Source organism: Bufo bufo, chromosome 4 (genome assembly GCF_905171765.1).
Source record: "Bufo bufo chromosome 4, aBufBuf1.1, whole genome shotgun sequence".
Classification (NCBI taxonomy): Eukaryota; Metazoa; Chordata; class Amphibia; order Anura; family Bufonidae; genus Bufo; species Bufo bufo.
Genome location: NC_053392.1, coordinates 429,612,335 through 429,639,477, shown reverse-complemented (window position 1 = coordinate 429,639,477; position 27,143 = coordinate 429,612,335).

Sequence of the window (27,143 nt, the reverse complement as noted above, 5' to 3'; positions counted from 1 at the left end):
GGCCCCTTTGCCCACCTAGGCTGCAAAAAAGTGTCACACATCTGGTATCTCTGTATTCAGGAGAAGTTGAGGAATGTGTTTTGGGGTGTCTTTTTACATATACCCATGCTGGGTGAGATAAATATCTTGGTCAAATGCCAACTTTGTATAAAAAAATGGAAAAAGTTGTCATTTGCCAAGATATTTCTCTCACCCAGCATGGGTATATGTAAAATGACACCCCAAAACACATTCCCCAACTTCTTCTGAGTACGGAGATACCAGATGTGTGACACTTTTTTGCAGCCTAGGTGGGCAAAGGGGCCCATATTCCAAAGAGCACCTTTCGGATTTCACTGGTCATTTTTTACAGAATTTGATTTCAAACTCCTTACCACACATTTGGGCCCCTAGAATGCCAGGGCAGTATAACTACCCCACAAGTGACCCCATTTTGGAAAGAAGAGACCCCAAGGTATTCGCTGATGGGCATAGTGAGTTCATGGAAGTTTTCTATTTTTTGTCACAAGTTAGTGGAATATGAGACTTTGTATGAAAAAAAAATAAAAAATAATCATCATTTTCCACTAACTTGTGACAAAAAATAAAAAATTCTAGGAACTCGCCATGCCCCTCACGGAATACCTTGGGGTGTCTTCTTTCCAAAATGGGGTCACTTGTGGGGTAGTTATACTGCCCTGGCATTTTCCAGGGGCCCTAATGTGTGGTAAGTAGGTAAATGACCTGTGAAATCCGAAAGGTGCTCTTTGGAATATGGGCCCCTTTGCCCACCTAGGCTGCAAAAAAGTGTCACACATCTGGTATCTCCGTACTCAGGAGAAGTTGGGGAATGTGTTTTGAGGTGTCATTTTACATATACCCATGCTGGGTGAGAGAAATATCTTGGCAAAAGACAACTTTTCCCATTTTTTTATACAAAGTTGGCATTTGACCAAGATATTTATCTCACCCAGCATGGGTATATGTAAAAAGACACCCCAAAACACATTCCTCAACTTCTCCTGAATACAGAGATACCAGATGTGTGACACTTTTTTGCAGCCTAGGTGGGCAAAGGGGCCCATATTCCAAAGAGCACCTTTCGGATTTCACTGGTCATTTTTTACAGAATTTGATTTCAAACTCCTTACCACACATTTGGGCCCCTAGAATGCCAGGGCAGTAGAACTACCCCACAAGTGACCCCATTTTGGAAAGAAGAGACCCCAAGGTATTCGCTGATGGGCATAGTGAGTTCATGGAAGTTTGTATTTTTTGTCACAAGTTAGTGGAATATGAGACTTTGTATGGAAGAAAAAAAAAAAAAAAATCATCATTTTCCACTAACTTGTGACAAAAAATAAAAAATTCTAGGAACTCGCCATGCCCCTCACGGAATACCTTGGGGTGTCTTCTTTCCAAAATGGGGTCACTTGTGGGGTAGTTATACTGCCCTGGCATTTTACAGGGGCCCTAATGTGTGGTAAGTAGGTAAATGACCTGTGAAATCCGAAAGGTGCTCTTTGGAATATGGGCCCCTTTGCCCACCTAGGCTGCAAAAAAGTGTCACACATCTGGTATCTCCGTACTCAGGAGAAGTTGGGGAATGTGTTTTGCGGTGTCATTTTACATATACCCATGCTGGGTGAGAGAAATATCTTGGCAAAAGACAACTTTTCCCATTTTTTTATACAAAGTTGGCATTTGACCAAGATATTTCTCTCACCCAGCATGGGTATATGTAAAATGACACCCCAAAACACATTCCCCAACTTCTCCTGAGTACGGCGATACCAGATGTGTGACACTTTTTTGCAGCCTAGATGCGCAAAGGTGCCCAAATTCCTTTTAGGAGGGCATTTTTAGACATTTGGATACCAGACTTCTTCTCATGCTTTGGGGCCCCTAGAATGCCAGGGCAGTATAAATACCCCACATGTGACCCCATTTTGGAAAGAAGACACCCCAAGGTATTCAATGAGGGGCATGGCGAGTTCATAGAAATTTTGTTTTTTGGCACAAGTTAGCGGAAATTGATATTTTTTATTTTTTTCTCACAAAGTCTCCCTTTCCGCTAACTTGGGACAAAAATTTCAATCTTTCATGGACTCAATATGCCCCTCACGGAATACCTGGGGGTGTCTTCTTTCCGAAATGGGGTCACATGTGGGGTATTTATACTGCCCTGGCATTCTAGGGGCCCTAAAGCGTGAGAAGAAGTCTGGAATATAAATGTCTAAAAAATTTTACGCATTTGGATTCCGTGAGGGGTATGTTGAGTTCATGTGAGATTTTATTTTTTGACACAAGTTAGTGGAATATGAGACTTTGTAAGAAAAAAAAATAAAAATTCCGCTAACTTGGGCCAAAAAAATGTCTGAATGGAGCCTTACAGGGGGGTGATCAATGACAGGGGGGTGATCAATGACAGGGGGGTGATCAGGGAGTCTATATGGGGTGATCACCCCCCTGTCATTGATCACCCCCCTATAAGGCTCCATTCAGATGTCCGTATGTGTTTTGCGGATCCGATCCATGTATCCGTGGATCCGTAAAAATCATACAGACATCTGAATGCAGCCTGACAGGGGGGGTGATCAATGACAGGGGGGTGATCAGGGAGTCTATATGGGGTGATCACCCCCCCTGGAAGGCTCCAGGGAGACGCCTGTATGTGTTTTGCGGATCCGATCCATCTATCAGTGGATCCGTAAAAATCATGCGGACGTCTGAATGGAGCTTTACAGGGGGGTGATCAATGACAGGGGGGTAATCAATGACAGGGGGGTGATCAGGGAGTCTATATGGGGTGATCACCACAGTCATTGATCATGCCCCTGTAAGGCTCCATTCAGACGTCCGTATGCGTTTTGCGGATCCGATCCATCTATCAGTGGATCCGTAAAAATCATGCGGACGTCTGAATGGAGCTTTACAGGGGTGTGATCAATGACAGGGGGGTAATCAATTATAGGGGGGTGATCAGGGAGTCTATATGGGGTGATCACCACAGTCATTGATCACGCCCCTGTAAGGCTCCATTCAGACGTCCGTATGCGTTTTGCGGATCCGATCCATCTATCAGTGGATCCGTAAAAATCATGCGGACGTCTGAATGGAGCTTTACAGGGGTGTGATCAATGACAGGGGGGTGATCAATGACAGGGGGGTGTGATCAATGACAGGGGGGTGATCAGGGAGTCTATATGGGGTGATCACCACAGTCATTGATCATGCCCCTGTAAGGCTCCATTCAGATGTCCGTATGTGTTTTGCGGATCTGATCCATGTATCCGTGGATCCGTAAAAATCATACAGACATCTGAATGCAGCCTGACAGGGGGGGTGATCAATGACAGGGGGGTGATCAGGGAGTCTATATGGGGTGATCACCCCCCCTGGAAGGCTCCAGGGAGACGCCTGTATGTGTTTTGCGGATCCGATCCATCTATCAGTGGATCCGTAAAAATCATGCGGACGTCTGAATGGAGCTTTACAGGGGTGTGATCAATGACAGGGGTGTAATCAATGACAGGGGGTGATCAGGGAGTCTATATGGGGTGATCACCACAGTCATTGATCACGCCCCTGTAAGGCTCCATTCAGACGTCCGTGTGCGTTTTGCGGATCCGATCCATCTATCAGTGGATCCGTAAAAATCATGCGGACATCTGAATGGAGCTTTACAGGGGTGTGATCAATGACAGGGGGGTAATCAATGACAGGGGAGTGATCAGGGAGTCTATATGGGGTGATCAGGGGTGATCAAGGGCTAATAAGGGGTTAATAAGTGACGGGGGGGGGGGGGTGTAGTGTAGTGTAGTGGTGCTTGGTGATACTTTACTGAGCTACCTGTGTCCTCTGGTGGTCGATCCAAACAAAGGGGACCACCAGAGGACCAGGTAGCAGGTATATTAGACGCTGTTATCAAAACAGCGTCTAATATACCTGTTAGGGGTTAAAAAAAATCACATCTCCAGCCTGCCAGCGAACGATCGACGCTGGCAGGCTGGAGATCAACTCTCTTACCTTCCGTTCCTGTGAGCGCACGCGCCTGTGTGCGCGCGTTCACAGGAAATCTCGGCTCACGCGAGATGACGCCAATCGGCGTTAGTGTGACCTGGGAGCGCCGCAGAAATTACGCCTTTCGGCGTTAGCGTGACGGTAAGTGGAAAGGGAAAGTGTCCAACAATAGCAACCCACTGTGGTTGTTGCCGCTGGCCACGACATGGGTGGCAACCGTGTCCTGGGGAATAGCCCAGAGGCCGGGACACTGCCACCACATGTACAGACAGCCACAGTGCAGGAAAAGTGTCAGTGCACACAACACACTACACAGAGTGCACACAGACAAACAACACAGTGAACACAATACACACACACCTAACATAGGGGTTGCTAGGTGCAACCGCATGCACAGCAGGAAAGCTGCCACAAGCAAGCGTTGTCAGCGGCAACCACAGGTGAGGCAAATACCACTGCCCTCACCTGTGATTGACAACAAAACAAAACCGCTGACAATTGCATGCGGTTGAAGAGTCACGGTCATAGCCATGGCCGTGACACTCACACCCCTCAAAGCCCCCCCACCGAAAAAAAAAAACTAAACTGGTGAGGAACTTACACAAGGGGATAGGAGAAGGAGACGTCCACTCTCAGGACATGGTTCCCAGGAAGTCGCTGACAGCTGCATCCTCTCCCAGCACTCACTCAGCCAGTCCAGCGAGGCCTGCAGCCCGACACAGCGACAGGGAATGGAACCACTGAGAGTGGACGAGGGGACTCTCCACTCACGTCCCCACTCCAGTCGCTGCCAGCAGACACTCCTAACCAGCACGCAGCCGGACCACTTACGGAGTGCTGCCAGCAAACGACCAGAGATGGGAACATGGAGAGGGACGAGGGATCACCAACACGGACACGGAAGGTAAGGTGGCGGGGAATAAGCCACCAACCGTGCCGTTAACGGTGATCCCTCCGGAACGCTCTCCCTCCGGAGAACGCGCATGCAGGCCACAAGGGGATGGCACTGCATGCTGCACCCTCTTCCGAAGGTATGCATACCGCATACCAAAGAAACACCACCGTGCAATAAAACTCAGGGGACGCCAAACAAGGCAACGGTGAAGGGATGGCGGGGAAACGCCACTCACCGCGCCGTCAGAGGCGAAACCCCCAGAACGCTCTCCCTCCGAAGAGCGCGCATGTACCCCTTACGTAAACGGCGATACATGCTTCACCCTCTTTCGAGGGTAAGGGTACTCCCACCCCTCAAAGCCCCTCCCAACAACAAAAGGGGAAGGTTGGTGAGGCACAAAAAACAATGGTAGGGGGGAGGGGAAAGACAAACAAAAAGGGGACACCAACACGGACAACGGTGAGCAAGGAATGGCGGGGAATGCCACTCACCGCACCGTAAACGGTGAAACCCCCATAACGCTCTCCCTCCGGAGAACGCGCATGCACCCCATCCGCAGATAGCGGTGCATGCTTTACCCTCTTTCGAGGGAACGCCACGCGAGAAGCCTCTGTGGTCATACTGTCACGGCTGAGAATGGGGAAAATCCTCAGCCGTGCGCTGCTCATGAGCTGTAGACCTACTCGGCCAGGAGAACAGGATAGGGAGCAGGTCACCTCCTACAGCGTCCCTACCCTGACCCTAACTCCTAACTGCATGGGCCGACCTTAAAGGTAGGAGGACCCATGCGCAGGAACCTCGGATCCCTAACTCACCCTCCGTCCGGTCACTGCGCTAGGAGTCAGGGTAAGATGACCTACTCCTCCTAGGCACGGAGGAGCAGGAGTCTCAATGGCCAAGCTGTTGGGAAAAGGGGAACTCATACAGCCTTACGGGAATGACAGGCGAACTATTAGTTCCACCAACCTGTCACAGCCTTGCTGACTGGATCCCTGCGCAAACAGGAATCCAGAACCGTAAGCTGCACCAAACACATAGAAAGATCCCAACAGTACATAAAATACAACATCAACACACAGCAGACATAAACATAAGGACAATATCTTTATGACCACAGGGGTGGCTCTCACTGGCAGATAGTAACACAGGAGGCTGCTCCAGCAAGCATGGCTGAAACAACCCACAGAGCCATGCTAACAGTGAGGCTATATAGGCCAGGAAGCCACACCCCCACAGTCGGACACACCCAGTGACACACACACACACACTGGGAAGGAAGTTAACTCTTCCAACACCCGGGAAGGGAAAACACAACATTAAAGGGAAAGTGTCCAACAATAGCAACCCACTGTGGTTGTTGCCGCTGGCCACGACATGGGTGGCAACCGTGTCCTGGGGAATAGCCCAGAGGCCGGGACACTGCCACCACATGTACAGACAGCCAAACATTGCCACGGGCAACCACAGTGCAGGAAAAGTGTCAGTGCACACAACACACTACACAGAGTGCACACAGACAAACAACACAGTGAACACAATACACACACACCTAACATAGGGGTTGCTAGGTGCAACCGCATGCACAGCAGGAAAGCTGCCACAAGCAAGCGTTGTCAGCGGCAACCACAGGTGAGGCAAATACCACTGCCCTCACCTGTGATTGACAACAAAACCAAACCGCTGACAATCGCATGCGGTTGAAGAGTCACGGTCATAGCCATGGCCGTGACAATATGTTTGTAGCGCAACCTGCGCTAAATTGCTCAGTGTTAGAGAGAGCTGTGCATAGGAAGGGACAGACAGTGTAGGGAGTGTAATGGCTACTTGCATTACAGAGATTGGCTGGCCGGAACTCGCCATCGGGTGCTATATAGCACCCGATGACGCATGTTCGGCTCATTCGTGGTCAGGGAGAGATGAGCATAGGAAGGGACAAAGAGTGTAGAGAGTGTAATTGAATATTTTTTTTATACAAAACACTTTTCAGAGACCCAAAAGTCCTTTTAAGGACTATTGTGTGTGACAGCAGCAATATATATTTTTAGCACATCCTGCGCTAAATACAGTGTAATAGGCTGCTGCGGACAGTTAAATTATTTGCGCCACATCTCCTGTGTAAAGTGTGCGCATCCCTAAAATATCAGTGACATCCAGTGTACTTTTTCCGTAGACGGTGTCCGCTGCGGACAGTTAAATTATCCGTGCCACATCTCCTGTTTAAAGTGTGCGCATCCCTAAAATATCAGTGACATCTAGTGTACTTTTTCCGTAGACACTGCGAACAGTGACACAACCTGTTGTACCTGTCCTGTATAACATTTCCTCATCACAAATACCATACCTTTGTAAAAAAATTTGCGCATACACTTCCAAATCCTACTCTACTGTACATGTGACATACTTTCAAGCATATATCACATTTAAAATGAAGAAGGCGAGCAATAAGGGATGGGGAAGTGGCCGTGATGCTGATGGTGCACGCAGAGGCCGTGGCCCTGGGTGCAGAGAAACTGTGCCTGCTGCCAGAGCACAAGAAAAACAATCATCCATGATACCTGGCTTCATGTCCCAGTTTGCAGGGCGGTGCAGGGCAATGCTCTTGAAGTCAGCCCAGTGCGAGCAGGTGGTCGGTTGGGTTGCAGCAGATAATGCTTCAAGTCGGTTAAGCACCACCCTGTCTTCCACCAAGTCCAGTCTCAGTAGTCAGGAGTCTGGTCAACACAATCCTCACCCTGATCCTCCTTCCTCTTACCATGTACAGTCTGGCCAAACAAGTGATCCCACACTCGAATATTCCGATTACCTGTCACGGCGGACGTGCACAGTATAACAGATAACACACCAACCAGGCTCTGGACGAGAGACAGGGGAAGGGTCACCTCCTAGTTTATCCCTGTCCTCTTTCCCTGCACTGCTCAGCCCACAGACAGACCTTAAAGGTAGGTTTGCTGTGTCCTCTAGCCTGTACTGACAGAACCCTGAACTCCCTGAGATGGTGAAGTGGGGAGAAAGGAGCAGCCTGCTCGCACAGAACCTGGATGGGATAGATGACATAAACAACCAAACAAGAAATGACACTTATCTGCAGAAAGCAGGAACTGACAGCCAACCTTCCCTCCAAACTTCCCAGACCAAAATAAACAGTATAATCCGCTCAGAGCACTTAGCTGGAGACCATTTAAACTAATGACTCCACCCAGTGCACCTGATGTGAGGCGGATCAAGCACGGCATCAAAACAAAAACTAAACTCGTGCTGCAATCCTGGCTGACCTCCGCACATTGTCAGAGTGGGGCATGACAGTACCCCCCCTTCTACGGGTGACCTCCGGACACCCTGGACCAACCTTATCCAGATGGGACCTATGAAAGGCCCTCACCAGTCGGCTGGCGTTGACATCTGCCGCCGGAACCCACATCCTCTCCTCAGGACCGTATCCCCTCCAGTGCACCAGGTACTGGAGGGAACCCCGCAGAATTCTCGAGTCGAGAATCCTGGAGATCTCGAACTCCAAGTTTCCCTGGACTAGAACAGGAGGAGGAGGCAATGGCGATGGTACCACCGGTTTAACATATTTTTTTAGTAAAGACTTGTGGAAGACATCATGGATCCTCCAAGTCTGCGGCAGATCCAGTCGAAACGCCACAGGATTGATCACCGCAGAAATTTTATACGGACCAACAAATCTTGGACCCAGTTTCCAAGATGGCACTCTCAACTTGATATTTCTAGTGGACAACCACACCAGATCACCCACACACAGGTCCGGACCAGTCATACGTCTCCTGTCAGCCATTCGTTTATACCTCTCACCCATCCTCTCCAAATTCCCTTGAATCCTCCGCCAGATAGAGGATAAGGCAGAAGAGAATCTCTCCTCCTCTGGCATCCCGGAGGAACCAGACCCAGAAAAGATACCAAACTGAGGATGGAAACCGTATGCGCCAAAAAATGGTGACTTACCCGTGGACTCCTGCCTACGGTTATTCAATGCAAATTCTGCTAAGGACAAGAATGAGGACCAGTCCTCCTGATTCTCAGCCACAAAGCACCTCAAGTAGGTCTCCAGGTTTTGATTGGTACGCTCCATCTGACCATTCGACTGTGGATGAAAAGCCGACGAGAAAGAAAGTTGAATGCCAAGTCGAGAGAAGAATGCCCTCCAAAACCTGGAGACAAACTGCGTGCCCCTATCAGAGACCACATCCGAAGGAATACCATGCAATTTCACAATATTATCCACAGAAATCTGCGCAAGAGTCTTAGCGTTAGGCAGACTTGTTAGTGGTATAAAGTGAGCCATTTTACTGAAACGATCGACTACCACCAAAATCACTGTTCTCCCGGAGGAACTCGGTAGGTCCATAATAAAGTCCATGGACAAATGGGTCCAAGGACGAGATGGAATAGACAATGGAAGAAGTGAACCAGGGGGTCGAGTATGAGCAACCTTAGACCGAGCGCAGGTTTCACAAGCTGTCACGTAATTCTCAATACTCTTACGCAACCTTGGCCACCAGAACCTCTGGGACACCAGATCACAGGTGGACTTACCACCAGGATGTCCAGCGAGAACAGTATCGTGATGTTCCTTGAACACCTTGTATCGTAGGCCCTCAGGAACAAACAACCTCCCTGGGGGACACGAACCAGGAGCCCCCTCCTGAGCTCCCAACACCTCCATCTCCAATTCAGGGTACAGAGCGGAGACCACCACTCCATCCGCCAAAATCGGCGCTGGATCTTATGAATCACCTCCCCCAGGGAAGCTGTGAGACAAGGCATCTGCCTTGACGTTCTTGACCCCTGAGCGAAAGGTAACCAAGAAATTGAACCTGGTAAAAAACAATGACCATCTAGCCTGTCTAGGGTTCAGACGCTTGGCAGATTTCAGATAAGCCAAATTCTTATGGTCTGTATACACAGTAACGGGGTGAGAAGCCCCCTCTAGCCAGTGACGCCATACTTCAACTTGATCGCCAACAACTCCCTATCTCCAACATCATAATTCCTCTCGGCGACCGAGAGCTTCCTGGAGAAAAAGGCACATGGGACCCACTTGCCAGGAGAAGGACCCTGCGAAAACACCGCCCCAACCCCCACCTCTGATGCATCAATCTCGACCACGAATGGCTGAGATACATCCGGCTGCACCAGAATGGGAGCAGGCGCAAAACGCTCCTTAATAGCCGAAAAGGCCTGCAATGCCTCATCCGACCAGACAGAGACATCAGCGCCCTTCTTGGTCATATCAGTAAGAGGTTTGACTAGCGTGGAATAATTCGAAATAAATTTTCTATAATAATTCAAAGCTTTCTGACTCACTGGTCGGTCCCACTCCAGAATAGCCCGGACCTTTTCGGGGTCCATACGAAAACCAGAATCAGAAAGCATGTATCCCAAGAATGGAAGCTCTTGCACCGCAAACAAACATTTCTCCAATTTGGCGTATAACTTATTCTCCTGAAGGATCGTCAAAACCTGTCTCACATGATCCTGATGGATCTTCAGATCAGGAGAATAAATTAAAATGTCATCTAGGTAGACTACTACGAACCTCCCCACCAAATGATGAAAAATATCATTGACGAATCGCTGAAATACCACTGGCGCATTCGTCAACCCAAAAGGCATTACCAGGTTCTCAAAATGGCCCTCGTGCGTATTGAAGGCCGTTTTCCACTCATCCCCCTCCTTGATCCTGATCAGATTGTATGCTCCTCTCAAATCCAACTTGGAGAACACCTTGGCTCCAACAATCTGATCAAAAAGATCAGAGATCAAAGGCAGGAAATATGGATCCCGGACTGTAATACGGTTCAGCTCCCGGAAATCCAAACACGGTCTCAGTGATCCATCTTTCTTCTTCACGAAGAACAAACCTACAGCCACTGGAGACTTAGATGGTCTAATATTACCCTTTGCCAAACTCTTGGCGACATACTTTCGCATGACCTCTCTCTCGGGTTGAGAGAGGTTGTAGAGCCGAGACTTAGGCAACTTAGCCCCTGGAATGAGATTCACAGGACAATCATAGTCACGATGAGGGGGCAATTCCTGAGCCCCACCCTCCGAAAAAACATCCGAAAAATCCGAGAGATACTGAGGCAAGGCCGTAACGGACACTTCAAAAATAGATGTGACAAGACAATTATCCGAACAAAACTTGCTCTAACCAATGATTTGTCTCGCTTGCCAGTCTATAATTGGGTTATGTCTAGACAACCATGGCAACCCCAAAACTATTGGAGCTGGCAAATCCTTCATGACGAAACAGGAAATAATCTCAGCATGTGAATCACCCACCCTTAAATGAATACCATGAACAACGTGAGTAAGGCTCCCTTGAGAAAGAGGGGAAGAATCAATAGCAAAAACACGAATCTCGTTCTCTAACGTGCAAATACTTAGTCCCAAACCCTCAAGAAACAGAGAGTCAATAAAATTTACCCCAGCACCACAATCAAGAAAAACATCAACAAACACATTTCTAGACTCTAGCGCCACCATAGCTGAAAGGAGAAAACAGGAACTGCAGGGAACTTGCATACCAGTCTGCTCCACCACACCATTCATACTACCAAGTGTGAGGGGAGTTTTTTTTTTCTTTTTCTTTTTTCTTTATTACTTCCCCCTGTGGTTCAAAATACGGACAAAAAAAAAACATGATCCCCTCTTCCCACAATAGAAACATAAATTGTGCACTTTTCGAAAATCTCTACTATCCGAATGGAAAGATATCTGACCTAACTGCATGGGTTCCTCCCCTACCCCAGAGTAACAAGCAATATCACCCTGGACAGCTGGTGAAACAAAACCACACGCGGGAGGAATCCCCTGCACAGAGGGACCCTTACACCTCTCTCTGATATGTCTATCCAAACGTATCGCCAAAGACATTGCGTTTTCCAAAGTATCTGGGTATTCATGAAAAGCCAGAGCATCTTTCAACCTTTCAGATAACCCCTGACAAAACTGGCTATGTAACGCGGGTCGTTCCACCCCGACTCAGTAACCAACCTCCTAAACTCTGTGCAGTAAACCTCAGCAGTATGTTTACCCTGTAGTAAGTTACGTAATTTTGACTCTGCCATCGAAACTCGATCTGGGTCATCGTAAATCAATCCCAGGGCTTTAAAAAATTCCTCCACCGACCGGAGAGCCAGAGAACCGGGAGGCAGGGAAAAAGCCCAGGATTGCGCGTCCCCTTTCAGCAAAGACATGATGAAACCCACCCTCTGATCCTCATTACCTGATGAAAATGGGCACAATCGAAAGTACAAATTACATGACTCTTTGAAACGGAAAAAATCATCAGTACCCCCTGCAAATTTCTCAGGAAGAGCGACTTTAGGCTCCCCAACAATTTGACCTGTACCTGAAGCCAACACCCTCTGACACTGTGTGACCGTACTACGCAGATCCTCAACCTCCAGGGACAAACCCTGCATGCGGTCAACTAGTGCATCAATTGACGCCATCACATAAACGCTGAGCAATGGCAGTCACAGTATGGCGGATTATAATGTCACGGCGGACGTGCACAGTATAACAGATAACACACCAACCAGGCTCTGGACGAGAGACAGGGGAAGGGTCACCTCCTAGTTTATCCCTGACCTCTTTCCCTGCACTGCTCAGCCCACAGACAGACCTTAAAGGTAGGTTTGCTGTGTCCTCCAGCCTGTACTGACAGAACCCTGAACTCCCTGAGATGGTGAAGTGGGGAGAAAGGAGCAGCCTGCTCGCACAGAACCTGGATGGGATAGATGACATAAACAACCAAACAAGGAATGACACTTATCTGCAGAATGCAGGAACTGACAGCCAACCTTCCCAGACCAAAATGAACAGTATAATCCGCTCAGAGCACTTAGCTGGAGACCATTTAAACTAATGACTCCACCCAGTGCACCTGATGCGAGGCGGATCCAGCACGGCATCAAAACAAAAACTAAACTCGTGCTGCAATCCTGGCTGACCTCCGCACATCGTCAGAGTGGGGCATGACATTACCTTTTTTCATCGCCATTACTTGATTTGGCCCTCTCGCCAAGCACGCTTAAAGAGGGACATGAGATCTTGTGCCCTGATTCCCAACCTCTTGAGCATCCACAGTCACAAGAACATGACGCTGGGGAACGGCAATTAGTGTTTAATGAGGTGGATGATGATGATGAGACACACTTGCCAATGAGTCAACCGCAATTACTGTCTCAAGAGGTTGATGAAGAGGATGGGACACAGTTGTTAATCAATGAGGTTGTGGTTAGGTCAAAAAATCAGGAGGATGATCAGAGTGAGGAATTGGAAGAGGAGGTGGTGGACGATGAGGTCACTGACCCAACCTGGGAAGTGGAAAGCCGAGCGAGGAAAGCAGTACAGAGGGGGAGGGGTCTTTTTGCTGATGACACAAAGATTTGTAACAGGGTTGATGTTCCTAGAGGGATACACCAAATGGAAAAGGATTTAGGAAAACTAGAGGAATGGTCAAAAATCTGGCAACTAAAATTTAATGTTGATAAGTGCAAGATAATGCATCTGGGGCGTAAAAACCCAAGAGCAGAATATAAAGTCAGTGATACAGTCCTAACCTCAGTATCTGAGGAAAGGGATTTAGGGGGCATTATTTCAGAAGACTTAAAGGTAGGCAGATAATGTCATAGAGCAGCAGGAAATGCTAGCAGAATTCTTGGGTGTATAGGGAGAGCAATTACCAGTAGAAAGAGGGAGGTGCACTAGTGAGACCTCATTTGGAGTATTGTGCGCAGTACTGGAGACCATATCTCCAGAAGGATATTGATACTTTGGAGAGAGTTCAGAGAAGAGCTACTAAACTAGTACATGGATTGCAGGATAAAACTTACCAGGAAAGATTAAAGGACCTTAACATGTATAGCTTGGAAGACAGATGAGGCAGAGGGGATATGATACAAACTTTTAAATATATAAAGGGAATCAACAAGGTAAAAGAGGAGAGAATATTTAAAAGAAGAAAAACTGCTACAAGAGGACATAGATTTAAATTAGAGGGGCAAAGGTTTAAAAGTAATATCAGGAAGTATTACTTTACTGAGAGAGTAGTTGATGCATGGAATAGCCTTCCTGCAGAAGTGGTAGCAGCAAATACAGTGAAGGAGTTTAAGCATGCATGGGATAGGCATAAGGCCATCCTTCGTATAATATAGGGCCTGGGGCTATTCATAGTATTCAGTATATTGGGCAGACTAGATGGGCCAAATGGTTCTCATCTGCCGACACATTCTATGTTTCTATGATCTGCAGCACCGCAACAGGCTGGAAGAGGCAGTGGGGTGCCAAAAGGGAGAAGGCGGGCCACACCAAACAGGCCCGCAACTGTTCCACGGAGCACTCCCCTGCGGAAATCTCCCTTGCCAAGGTATAGATGTTCTGCAGTATGGCGCTTTTTTGAGGAAAGTGCTGACGACAAAAGAATAGTAGTTTTAAACCTGTGCCATGCTAAAATGAGCTGGGGCGTGAACACCAGCAACCTCACCACCACGAGCATGACTCGCCACATGGCATCCAAGCACCGTAATAAGAGGGACGAACGCATGGGTCCACAATCTGTGTCTGCGGGTCACACCACTGCCCCCTCTTCCCCTATGTTACGTGCTGGCCAATCCCCTGTTGAAGGTGCAGGCCCGAATGCCTGCCGCCCTGCACCGGGACCTTCGTAAGCACCATCAGCGTCCACATCCACTTCCGTGTCCGAGCGCAGAGTACAAATGTCCTTATCCCAGGCATTTGAACGGAAGCGCAAATACCCGGCCGGCCCCCCACCCACAGGCCATAGAACTAAATGCGCAGCTTTCCAAATTACTGGCCCTGGAAATGTTGCCATTTAGGCTTGTGGACACTGAAGTCTTCTGCAGCCTGATGTCGGCGGTCGTCCCGCGTTACGCAGTTCCCAGCTGCCACTATTTTTAAAGGTGTGCCCTCCAACATGTGTCCCTTAACATCACACGTGCCCTGACCAATGCAGTTATTTGGAAGGTCCATGGACACATGGACAAGTGCATTTGGCCGGGGACGCATTTCCCTGACAGCACACTGGGTGAATGCTGTGGAGGCCTGGAGCGAGTGGTACCCTGGGATGGCATAGGTGCTACCGACGCCAAGGATTGCGGGCCCTGCGTCGATCACAGTTTCTGCCAGCACCTACAGTACAGACCAAAGGTTTGGACACACCTTCTCATTCAAAGAGTTTTCTTTATTTTCATGACTATGAAGGCATCAAAACTATGAATTAACACATGTGGAATTATATACATAACAAACAAGTGTGAAACAACTGAAAATATGTCATATTCTAGGTTCTTCAAAGTAGCCACCTTTTGCTTTGATTACTGCTTTGCACACTCTTGGCATTCTCTTGATGAGCTTCAAGAGGTAGTCCCTGTGTATCCACCTGACTTCTCCTCAACGCAACTGATGGTCCCAACCCCATTTATAAGGCAAGAAATCCCACTTATTAAACCTGACAGGGCACACCTGTGAAGTGAAAACCATTTCAGGGGACTACCTCTTGAAGCTCATCAAGAGAATGCCAAGAGTGTGCAAAGCAGTAATCAAAGCAAAAGGTGGCTACTTTGAAGAACCTAGAATATGACATATTTTCAGTTGTTTCACACTTGTTTGTTATGTATATACACTTACCTAAAGAATTATTAGGAACACCATACTAATAAGGTGTTGGACCCCCTTTTGTCTTCAGAACTGCCTTAATTCTACGTGGCATTGATTCAACAAGGTGCTGATAGCATTCTTTAGAAATGTTGGCCCATATTGATAGGATAGCATCTTGCAGTTGATGGAGATTTGAGGGATGCACATCCAGGGCACGAAGCTCCCGTTCCACCACATCCCAAAGATGCTCTATTGGGTTGAGATCTGGTGACTGTGGGGGCCATTTTAGTACAGTGAACTCATTGTCATGTTCAAGAAACCAATTTGAAATGATTCGAGCTTTGTGACATGGTGCATTATCCTTCTGGAAGTAGCCATCAGAGGATGGATACATGTTCTCATTCTGTTTACGCAAAATTCTGACTCTACCATTTGAATGTCTCAACAGAAATCGAGACTTTTCAGACCAGGCAACATTTTTCCAGTCTTCAACAGTCCAATTTTGGTGAGCTCGTGCAAATTGTAGCCTCTTTTTCCTATTTGTAGTGGAGATGAGTGGTACCCGGTGGGGTCTTCTGCTGTTGTAGCCCATCCGCCTCAAGGTTGTGCGTGTTGTGGCTTCACAAATGCTTTGCTGCATACCTCGGTTGTAACGAGTGGTTATTTCAGTCAACGTTGCTCTTCTATCAGCTTGAATCAGTCGGCCCATTCTCCTCTGACCTCTAGCATCCACAAGGCATTTTTGCCCACAGGACTGCTGCATACTGGATGTTTTTCCCTTTTCACACCATTCTTTGTAAACCCTAGAAATGGTTGTGTGTGACAATCCCAGTAACTGAGCAGATTGTGAAATACTCAGACCGGCCCGTCTGTCAACAACAACCATGCCACGCTCAAAATTGCTTAAATCACCTTTCTTTCCCATTCTGACATTCAGTTTGGAGTTCAGGAGATTGTCTTGACCAGGACCACACCCCTAAATGCATTGAAGCAACTGCCATGTGATTGGTTGACTAGATAATTGCATTCATGAGAAATAGAACAGGTGTTCCTAATAATTCTTTAGGTGAGTGTAATTCCACATGTATTAATTCATAGTTTTGATGCCTTCAGTGTGAATCTACAATTTTCATAGTCATGAAAATAAAGAAAACTCTTTGAATGAGAAGGTGTGTCCAAACTTTTGGTCTGTACTGTACGTTAGTGGCGCCAAACCCCACTTCTCCTCCTCCGCCTCCTCCTCTGCTTCCACCTCTGAATTATCCGCGTGCAGCACCAGTCAGTCATCAGTCGGTAGCTGGAAGCAGTGTAGCACTGCAGTGGGGAAGCGACAAAAGGCCGTGCTGAAGCTGATATGCTTAGGGGACAAACAGCACACCATATAGTTTTTAGAAAAGGTAGGTGACAAAAAATTTATAAAGCATTTAACTAATGAAAATGGCTGTCATTAAAATATAACTTTTATTTAAAGTCCTTTAAAATGTGGATAATTCTACTAGAATACAAACATAAATAAATACTATCACATCCTGGATCCCACTAGTATACGGTAAGAGTGTGATATCATACACTCAGACCTAATCCTAGGGCAATGTACCACACATTGTGATGTATCTGGAGATTAGCAGGGTAAACATGTAAGCCCCCGTACACAGTCCTCCAGCACAACGTGGGTTAAAAAAGTGAGAGTGCCTGAAAACAAGGACACTGTCACTCAACTTTGGACTGTTACCCTTGGTATATCTACTGAAAAAGACTGGCTACAGTGTGGTTTGACTTCCTAATGAGGTATTAGCCTCTGCAACACTAAAGGCATATCAGCATATCTGCTCGACGCGTTTCTTTAGCTGCTTTAGTGCCGCAGGCTAGGTGTCTGCACGCTAAACACATGAGAGCGTGCAGCACGATTGTTTGTTTATTGTTAAGCTTCCAGTTTTGCTCCTGATGACTAAGCTGCATGATAATAGCAGCTAAAGAAATGCGTCGAGCAGATAGGCTGATGTGCCTTTAGTGTTGCAGAGGCTAATACCGCATTAGGAAGTCAAACTACACTGTAGCTAGTCTTTTTTCAGTAGATGTACCAAGGGTAACAGTCCAAGGTTGAGTGACAGTGTCCTTGTTTTCAGGCACTCTCACTTTGTTAACCCACGTTGTGCTGGAGGACTGTGTATGGGGGCTTACATGTTTACCCCGCTGATCTCCAGACACATCACTTGTTCCCTGTGTGGTACATTGTCCTAGGATTAGGTCTGAGTGTATGACGTCACACTCTTACCGTATACTAGTGGGATCCAGGACGTAATAGTATTTATTTATGTTTGTATTCTAGTAGAATTATCCACATTTTAAGGACTTTTAATAATAGTTATATTTTAGAGACCATTTTCATTAGTTAAATAACAAACAGCACACCGCCACAGAGCTGTGTCAGGAGATAAGAGACCAGACTGAGCTGTGGCTCTCGCCACTCAACCTACAACTAGGCATGGTTGTGTGTGATAATGGCCGCAACTTGGTGGTGGCTTTGGAGGTCAGCAAGCTCAGACACATCCTGTCACGACCATGTTTATGCCTGCGGTTTGGTTTTATTGTCAACCACATGGTGAGGGCTGCTTCTATGTTGCCTCACGTGTGGTTGCTGCTGGCAACATGATTGTACTTGGCAGTATAGCAGCCTGAGCTGTTGCTAGGCAGCTTGCTGTCAAGTGCATGCGGTTACACCTGGTTGGGTGTGTGTGTGTATATGTATGCACTTTCTATGTCTGGTGTGCACGAGGTTTATGTATGTGTGTACTGTGACACTTCCCTTCACTTGTGGCTGCCCGTGGCAACGTGTGGTATTGTGTACATGTGGTGGCAGTGTCTCGGCCTTCTGGCTGACTCCCAGGACATGGTTGCCACACATGTCGTTCTCTGCGGTAACTGCTGCAATGTAATTGTTTATTGTACACTTCCCCTTTAAGTGGCTTTTTCCCTTGTCTGGTGTAGGAAGGGTTAACTCCCTTCTTAGTGTGTGAACACTGGGTGTGGGTGTGGGTGTGGCTACTTGGGCTATTTAGCTTCCGCTGGATGCCTGTATCTGAGGGGTACTTCAGCCATGGTTAGCTGGAGTCATCCTCCTGGTTATATGGTTATATACCATCTGCCAGTAAGGGCCACCCTTGTGGTCATAAGTTTATGTCTGATGTTATGAAGATGTTTCTTTGGTCTCTGTGTTTATTGCAGCTATGGTTTCCTGGGTTCCTGTGTGATGTGTGGTGTGTGCTGTGTCCGTTAGTATTGTTGTGGACAGCAGCACTTGTACATGGGTTCCAGGCTGTGTGTCTGTGGCAGGTAGGTGGTGTTACTAGTTGCATTTACCTGCCATTGCCATAAGCTGTTTATGTTCCCCTTTCTTTGCAGCTTGGCCAGTGAGACTCCTGTCCGTCCGTATCTTGGAGGAACAGGTCGTCTTACCCTGCTCCTAGTTCAGGGCCACCCTGAGGGCTAGTAGGGACCCCAAGGTTCCAGAGTATGAGCCCTCCTACCATCAGGGTCGGCTCATACAGCTAGGAGTCAGGGTCAGAATTAGGGACATAATAGGAGGTGACCTGCTCCCTGATTCCTGTCCTGGCCTAGCAGCGACCACCATCTTTAGTCATCGCACAGCTGAGGGTTTTCCCCATCCTCAGCCATGACACATCCCATGCCTAGCCCACGTGTTCAACCTTGTAATTCAGCGGTTTCTTAAAACCTACCCCAATTGGCCTGAGCTACTGGTGAAGGTGCGCCGCGTGTGTGCACATTTCTGCAAGTCATCGACAGCTTCAGTCTGTCAACGCTGCAGCAGCGCTTGAAACTGCCAGCTCACCGGCTGTTGTGCGACATGAGCATGTGCTGGAACTCCACGTTCCACATGTTGGCCAGGCTTTGTGAGCAGCAGAGGGCAGTAGTGGAATACCAGCTGCAACATGGTCATTGCCTTTCCAGTCAGTGGGCATGGATGTCTGACCTCTGTGAGGTTTTAAGAAACTTTGAGGAATCAACACAGATGGTGAGTGGCGATAACGTAGCGATAAGTGGTAGCTTGCCGTGAAACTTTCTCCGCGCATGCTGGTTGCCAGTGGCAACGTGTTGTATGCCTGCGTTTGTGCTTTCCCTTTAAGGCTGTTGCCCTTCCTTTCTGGTGTGCACGGGGTTAAGGTGTGAGCAAGGTGGAGCTGGGTGTGGTCTCAGGTCTCTATATACTGTTGCTGTGAGACTGAGATCATTGTTATATCTGCCTTTGTATGAGAAGGAGCTTGCTCCTTTCTCGGATGCTTTCTGAGGGCCATCCTAGTTTGACATCGATGTCATTTTCGATGTCATCCCTTTGTCTCCTCCTGGTCCTTTCCCTACCTTATCTATTATGTTTGGTGTTGGTTTGATTTGGAGATTTATTGTTATGTCTAGTTTGTAGTTACATGTCTGGTCTGTTGCTGTCCAGCATGTATGCTAGACATTCCCATGTTTGTCTGTACCTCCGGAATGAGGTCCCTGGGGTTGCCTGGAGGGGGAACTACAATTCAGTTAAGCAACACTGTCTGGGTCCGCCATGCATCTTGCCGCATGACGGTCCAGGCAATGACTACTGTCCCTGTGTTTGGTGTTGGTACTGAGTTCTTATTTGTGTGGGCTTCAGTGCTTTTCACAGGATCCAGTGGTTGTGGTGCGGACGACTCGTTCCTTTTAGTTATTGTGTGTAAGTAAGTGACGTTGTGGTCCTGTGGTCTGTTGTCATTCTGCCACAGGACACCTACCTGTCGAGTTTGTTCTCTGCTTGCTGTCTGCTCCTCTCCTTGCTGTTAGACCTGCTGGAGACTCCGGTTCATCCGTGTTGTGGATGAACTGGTCGTCTCCTTTTCCTTACCTTTATCCCAGGGATCATCAGGGCCAGTTAGGGTCCGAGGTTCAGGTGCATGAGCCATCCTATCATCTGGGTCCGCTCATGCGGTTAGGAGGTCAGGGTGAGGATTAGGGACGCTTTAGGAGGTGACCTTCTCCTGGATCCCAGAATACAGGCCTAGTTGCATTCCTAAATTCCCGACATTGTACGGTGGGGAGTTTCCCCCACTCCCCAACGTGACAATAACCATCCCACTTCTGTGTCTACTCAAACGCTCGCTGCTCACAATTAAGGACAACGTTTTGCATGTGGAAGAGGTGGAAATGGTGGAAGACATTACTCCGGGTAATAGCCAGACCACCCTCAGTTCTTCTTCTCAGCGTGAATTGGATGATGAAGAGGAGGAGGAGGAGCAGGAGATGGTTGCCTCCGCTACAGAGGGTAGTTCCCATGGAAGTTTAATTCCAGCTGTTAAGCGTGGGTGGGCAGAAGAAGAGGAAGAGGATAAGGAGATTGAGAGTAATCCTCCTAATGATGATAGCGAAGTCTTGCCTGTTGGTAATCTAGCACACATGGCTGACTTCATGTTAGGCTGCCTTTCCCGCGACCCACCCGTTATACGCATTTTAGACAGCACATATTACTGGTTGTTCACCCTTCTCGACCCCTGCTTCAAAGAGAACTTCTCATCTCTCAGTCCCGTGGTGGAGAGGACTAGCAAAATGGTGCAATACCAGAAGATCCTTGTTGAAAAATTTCTCCAAAAATTTCCATCTGACAACGCTGGTTACAGAGTCCGTAGTTCCTTGGCCAACCGAGGAGGGGAGACAAGGGGAACACACAACAGTTCCAACAGAGGCAGGGCAAAACTCTCTAAAGCCTGAGACAGTTTCATGACACCACGCCAGCACCCTTACCCTGATGCGTGGCCTAGTGTCACAAGGAGGGAAAAATTTTGGAAGATGATGAAGGAGTAAATAGCAGACCGTGTCAGCGTCCTCCATTATCCCTTAGTGCCTTACAACTACTGGGTGTCCAAGCTGGACAAGTGACATAAACTCTACGCCTTGCAGGTGCTGGCCTGCCCTGCCACCAGTGTTTTGTCTGAGCGGGTATTTAGTGCTGCTAGTGGCATTATAAATAGAGTTGAGCGGACACCTGGATGTTCGGGTTCGACGGGTTCTTACGAACTTCAGAAAAAAGCTCGAGTTCGGGACCCGAACTTGACCCCGAACCCAAACCCCATTGAAATCAATGGGGACCCGAACTTTTGAGCACTAAAATGGCTGTAAAAATGTCATGGAAAGGTCTAGAGGGCTGCAAATGTCGTCAAAATGTGGTTAAGAGCATGGCAAGTGCTCTGCAAACAAATGTCGATAGGGAAATGACTTAAAATAACATAAAATACATAAAAATAAAAAATAATAATCTTGATCTAGGAGGATGAGGTCCATATGGAGTAGGAGGTTGAGGAGGTGGTGGATGTGGCGGTGTAGGTGGAAGTGGCGGTGGAGAAGGAGGAGGTAACCTACACTGCTTTTTGGTTTAAAATTTATTTTTATTTTTTTAAATTAGGGTACACCCCAAAACATTGGGAAATCTAACCCTCCAGTCGTGCTAAACATACGTTCAGACAATACACTGGCTGCAGGGCAGGCCAGCACCTCCAAGGCGTAAAGGGCAAGCTCAGGCCATGTACCCAATTTGGAGACCCAGAAGTTGCAGGTGCTGACCCCTGTCAGTTAGTTCGTGTAGGCGTGTGCATACTTACTGCCCCACCATGTCGCACGTCCCCGTGATGTTCACGATCCAATTTGATATCTGCTCTATCAACTTTCGATGTTCTTTTATGCGCCTACCATGGTGATCACGGATGGCGAGGAATCAGGGTTCCAGGCCGGAGAGGGAGCGTGAGAAAAAGAGACCAAATTTAAGGGAGATAAATGTATAAAAAAAAATTGGGATCGAGCAGAAATGTGGGAAAAGCTATTGAGGCGCAAATGTGGGACAAATTACAGAAGCCCAAATGTGGGCCAAAAGAGTCAAGCGGAATTGTGGGAAAAGCTATTGAGGCGCAAATGTTGTCCAAAAGAGTATAGCGGAAATGTGGGACAAAGTATTGAAGCTTAAATGTGGTACAACTTGTTTAAAGTTTAAGCATTGAATCAAAGGAGGTGGCGTGCATCAATTAAAGAAGCATTTCAGAAATTTTATTCCCTGTCACCTATGCAGAGAAGGGGTTTATTCATGTCTAAAATTGTATAATGTCAACCCAGGAATGTAACAGAAAAATTACAGAAATTAATTACCTGTCTACTTGGTAGAGCAGGGGTCTATGACAGAAAACAATTGTTTATTGTCCCCCGAAAATGTAAAATAAAAATGATTGAAATTTATTAAGCTGTCAACTAGGTAGAGGAGGGGTATATTACACCCAAAAGTTGGTGAATTTGACCATAAAATGTAACTGACAAATGTTATTTTTTTTTTTTACTGGTCTAATAGGTATAGCAGTGGTACATCACACCAAAAAATTGCTGAATTTCACCAGAAAATGTAACTGACAATTTTTATTTTTTTTGTTAACCGGCCTACTAGGTATAGCAGTGGTACTATACACCCAAAAATTGGTGAATTTCACCCGAAAATGAAATAATATAAAATAAAACATGTACAAAAAAAACAAAAAAAAATTGATTTATGAGGTGGAATTCCATATGGAGTAGGAGTTTAAGGAGGCGGTGGACGTAGCGGAGTAGGTGAAAGTGGCGGTGGAGGAGGACGAGATAGCCAACACAGGTTTTTGGTTTTAATTTCATTTAAAAAAATTAAGGTACACTCCAAAAGGGTGTGAAATATCCAAAATACAAACATGAGCAATTGCGCTGCAGTATAACAATGGCTGGTTAGTGCCGGTATACATGTCTATTCTGGACAAGGTACGGACAAGTCCTGAGGGATTCATGCCTGGTTCATTTTAATGAACGTGAGGTTGTCCACATTGGCTGTGGACAGGCGGATGCGCTTGTCTGTGATGATGCCCCCTGCCTTGCTAAACACACGTTCAGATAATACACTGGCTGCAGGGCAGGCCAGCACCTCCAAGGCATAAAGGGCTAGCTCAGGCCATGTGCCCAATTTGGAGACCCAGAAGTTGAAGGGGGCAGACCTGTCATTTAGTACATGTAGGCGTGTGCACACATACTGCTCCACCATGTTGGTGAAATGCTGCCTCCTGCTAAGACGTTCCATATCAGCTGGTGGTGCTGGTTGTTGTGGCATGCTGACAAAGCTTTTCCACATTTCGGCCATGCTAACCCTGCCTTCTGAGGTGCTGGCGGTGCCCCAGCTGCGTTGGTGACCTCTTCCTCGTCCTCTGCCTTCGCCTTGTGCTTCCACTGTTCCCCCGCTGTCAGGTGGGAATGCCACCAGCAGCGCGTCTACCAGCGTGCGCTAGTACTCGCGCATCTTACGATCACGCTCCAGTGACGGAATTAAGGACAGTACGTTGTCCTTGTAACGGTGATCCAGCAGCATGGCCACCCAGTAATCAGCACAAGTTAGAATGTGGGCAACTCGACGGTCGTTGCGGAGACACTGCAGCATGTAATCGCTCATGTGTGCCAGGCTGCCCAGAGGCAACGAAAAGCTGTACTCTGTGGGAGGTGTATCGTTTGTGTCCTCTGTATCCCCCCCATCCACGCACCAGTGATGGCCATGAGCTGGTCTGGGTGCCACCCTGCTGTGAACATGGTTCCTCCTCCTCCATCTCCTCCTCCTCATCCTCCACCTCATCATCCTCCAGAACTGTGCCCTGGCTGGAGAATTGTGTACCTTGGGTTTGTGGGTGCAGGAACCCACCCTCGGAGCCACTTGGGAATGACTGGCCAAAACCCTACGAAATGATCCCTCTTCCTCCTCCTCCTCCTCCTCCTGTGCCACATCCTCTTCCATCATCGCCAGGAGCGTTTTTTTAAGGAGGCATAGAAGTGGGATAGTAACGCTGAGAACGGCGTTATCGGCACTGGCCATGTTGGTGGAGTACTCGAAACAGCGCAACAAGGAACACAGGTCTCGCATGGATGCCCAGTCATTGGTGGTGAAGTGGTGCTGTTCCGCAGAGCGACTCACCCGTGCGTGCTGCAGCTGAAACTCCACTATCGCCTGCTGCTGCTCGCACAGTCTGGCCAGCATGTGCAAGGTGGAGTTCCACCTTGTGGGCACATCGCATATGAGGCGGTGAGCGGGAAGGCCGAAGTTACGCCGCAGCGCTGACAGGCGAGCAGCAGCAGGGTGAGAACGCTGAAAGCGCGCACAGACGCGCACTTTATGCAGCAGCTCTGACATATCGGGGTACGTTTTAAGGAATCTCTGCACCACCAAATTCAGCACATGCGCCAGGCAAAGGATGTGCGTCAAACCGGCTAGTTCCAGAGCTGCTACGAGATTTTGCCAATTATCGCACACCACCAGGCCAGGCTTGAGGCTGACTGGCACAAACCACTCATCGGTCTGTTGTTCAAGGCCCGTCCACAGCTCCTGCGCGGTGTGGGGTTTGTACCCAAACAGATAAGTTTTAAAACTTCCTGCTGTCGTTTACCCCTGGCTGTGCTGAAGTTGGTGGGTAAGGTGTTACGTTGACCGGATGAGGAGCTGGTAGAGGATGAGGAAGCAGAGTAGGAGGAGGAAGCAACAGGAGGCAAGCTGAAGCGCCCTGCAATCCTCGGTGGTGGAAGGACATGCGCCAAACTGCTATCCGCCTCAGGCCCAGCCGCCACTGCATTTACCCAGTGTGCTGTTATGGAGATATAACGGCCATGACCGTGCTTACTGGTCCACGTATCCGTAGTCAGGTGCACCTTGCCACAGATGGCGTTGCGCAGTGCACACCTGATTTTGTGCCCTACTTGGGTGTGCAGGGAAGGGATGTCTCGCCTTGAAAAGTAGTTGTGGCTAGGCACGACGTACTGTGGGACAGCCACCGCCATAAGGCCTTTAAAACTATCCGTCTCCACCAGACGGAATGACAGCATTTCAAAGGCCAATAATTTAGAAATGCTGGCATTCAGGACTAGGGATCGCGGGTGGGTAGGGGGGCACTTCCTCTTCCTCTCCAGCGTTTGGGAGATGGAGAGCTGAACGCTTCCGTGGGACATTGTGGAGATGCTTGGTGACCCAGGTGTTGGTGTTGCTTTGCAGATCCTCTGTTTGCGGGGTGGCAGGTGGCACTGTTACTCCAGAGGTGGATGAAGAGGCCGAGACTGCAGCAGAAGAGGAAGCAGGAGGAGTCAGAGACCTTTCTTGGTTTTTGAGGTGTCTACCCCACTGCAGCTCGTGTTTGCACTTAAATGCCTGGTCATGCAGGTTGTGCTCAGGTTGAGAACGTTTATGCCTCGCTTCAAGCTCTGATTGCACAGTGTGCAAACCACTCGTGTCTTAACATCAGCACATTGTCTGAAGAACTGCCATGCCAGGGAACTCCTTGGAGCTGGCCTTGGTGTGCTCGGTCCCTTGCTGCGGTGGGCCAATTTGGATAGCACGTATCCTAGGGTCACACCCAGACTCTGGCAGGCATCATCCACTGGTGCGCCTGCAATCAAGCTATTTGGGTTGTTCATTCTAGGTGGTTTGAGTCCGACTGACCAACCCCCTGTTTATCTGGAATATCCTTAACCATTAGCTTGTACTCATTCCCCCCTCACAATTTTTTGTTTTTGTAATACGAGCCCCATCCATTGCTTGTTATTACATATGTACATCTCCCCTGATGAGTTTGCTGAATGAAACGTGACACGTCGGGAGTTACCTGAATAGGGTGTACTAGGGATTCCGCCCCACATAGGGATAGGTATCCGGACGGGACGCTCCTTGCGGGGCAAGTACCTCATATAGACAGGTAGGGTGTTATAGCCCCTGCCCCTCTAGTAGGGTATTCTAGGGCCTGCTGCTCCCGATTCCTGACTATGCTGTGGTGACGATAATCATTCGGTATGGTGACACATCAACAGTGTCTACCGTCTGACATCCGCAACACGGAAGAGAATTCAACATCTAGTTTTACTGCATACATGGGTGAGAATGTTCCTGTTTTTCCATATTTCTAATTTTTCTGTCACCATACTGTGTATGTCTTGTTTAGGCCCTAATGGGCTGTCTTAGGTTTGTTTGTACTTGTTCAGGCCCTCACCATTCGTAGAGCAGCATTAGGCCCGACGAAATACCGCTGCAGGTTTTGTTGCCTACTCGCACCTGAGGAAGGGGTTTCACTTGAGCGTGTAGCTGGCACAGATTGACCACGTCCTCGACCTGCAACAGGAGCTCCACCAGCAGCACCACGACCTGGGCCACGTCCCATAATTGACGCTCTCCTCATATTTTTCGAATTTAGGATCTTGCCCTAAATGGGTGTTAATTAATAGTAGAATAGAACGACAGTATGTAAAGGGTGAATCTCAAACGGCCTGAACCAGACTAGGCCTCAATTAAAGTTTTTTTTTGCCCAAAATGGCTGTATTTCAAATGCCTGAATCAAACCCCTGTATGTAAAGGGTGTATCTCACACACCGCTTGAACCAGTGTAGACCTGAATTAAAGATTTCTTTCACTAAAATGGCTGTTTTTCAAATGGCTGTATTTCAAATGCCTGAATAAAACCCCTGTATGTAGAGGGTGTATCTCACACGGCCTGAACCAGTGTAGGCCTGAATTAAAGATTTCTTTCCCCAAAATGGC